Raw genomic sequence first — 1,404 nt, 5'->3', positions numbered from 1 at the left:
AAAAGGCCTTTCTATTATGTTTTAGTGCATTTTTGTCTATTTTTCGTTTTAAATATTTCCTGAGGTGCAAAATTACAGTTAATAAAATACAGTTAGAATATAAACTATATTAATTTAAATATTTATATGAATAAAATTTTGCAGATCTAGTGGACACAAGTGTATTTTAAAAGAAAGAGAGAAACAAAGAAATAGTCATACTTTTTGAGAAATTGGGACTGAATCTTCCACTGAGGAAGTACAGATGATAAACATTTCAGCAACAGGTGGGAGCATTTCTTCAAAAGCACACGATTCCAAAAAATAAAGGCATCAGCACCAATAATCTTTGGGAAGCAGCACCCGATGTCTATAAATCTGAATAGGGTTCTAAAGTACTTCTTGCAGAAAGTGAAAAGGGGTTACGACACCATTTACAAACACTTAAAAAAAAAGAAGAAAAAAAAAAGGAAAACCTAGAGCTAAGAGCAAACATCCAAGTTAGTTTCTTCTGAGGTCAAACTGTGCAACGTTTATAAAGGATTTTAAAAAAGTAGATCAGGATGGCGTGTTTTAGGGTTTGCTAGCAGAAAATCCCAGTGATCTAAAGAATTGCCAGAGGGGTCTAAGAATTTTTAAACCTGAATGACATTTTTGCATTTTGCTTATGCAAAAATCTCTTTTGCATAATCCGAGCCAAATTAGATGTGGTTAGCCATGATTAACTGAGCTGGAAGTAAAAAACAAAACATAGCTCAACAAGCATGCATCTTTGAACCTTCAACTTTCTCTTTGAGTCTGACCACACAAGCTAAGTTTAAGTCAAACAGGTCGGAGCTGAGACAGTGAAAACCGAGTCCTTCAACAAGACTGAAATACCCAGACCACTGGTTCTCTGAGCAACGGTTTTTGATTCAAATGTGATTAATTGCGGCTAATTACAAACGCTGCACAATTACCTTGATTAAAAATGTTCTTTTTAAAATTGAAGTGACAGAGAAAAATAATGCAGCAGGACACAGTAAATGTTTCCTATATTAATAAACTTTTTAAAATGGGATTGAACCAAAAGCAACATGCATGCTGTTTAAAGCCTTAATTTGCTCACACAAATTGCACACATAGGAAAATAGAACTCAGTAGCTGCATTTCCATTGACCATCAAACTGCGTCATTTGGAATTACGAAAATAAAATTGCTTATTGAAAACACCAATTTAAAAAACATCTTACCTTTCAATCAACAGATTTTGCTCTAGGTTGAGGTGTTTTTATTTGGGGGTTTTTCCCCCTGGCTGTATCAAAATTAGTGTATTTCGCAAAATCGCAAGGGAAACACATTTTCACGCCACATGAGTCATGGGGATCAGCAACCAGATGCTACGACTGACGAAAACGACAAAGAAGACAACAGGAAGTGGTAGAA

The sequence above is a fragment of the Poecilia reticulata genome, linkage group LG11 (assembly GCF_000633615.1).
Source record: "Poecilia reticulata strain Guanapo linkage group LG11, Guppy_female_1.0+MT, whole genome shotgun sequence".
Classification (NCBI taxonomy): domain Eukaryota; kingdom Metazoa; phylum Chordata; class Actinopteri; order Cyprinodontiformes; family Poeciliidae; genus Poecilia; species Poecilia reticulata.
Note: the sequence above shows the minus strand (reverse complement) of the source record.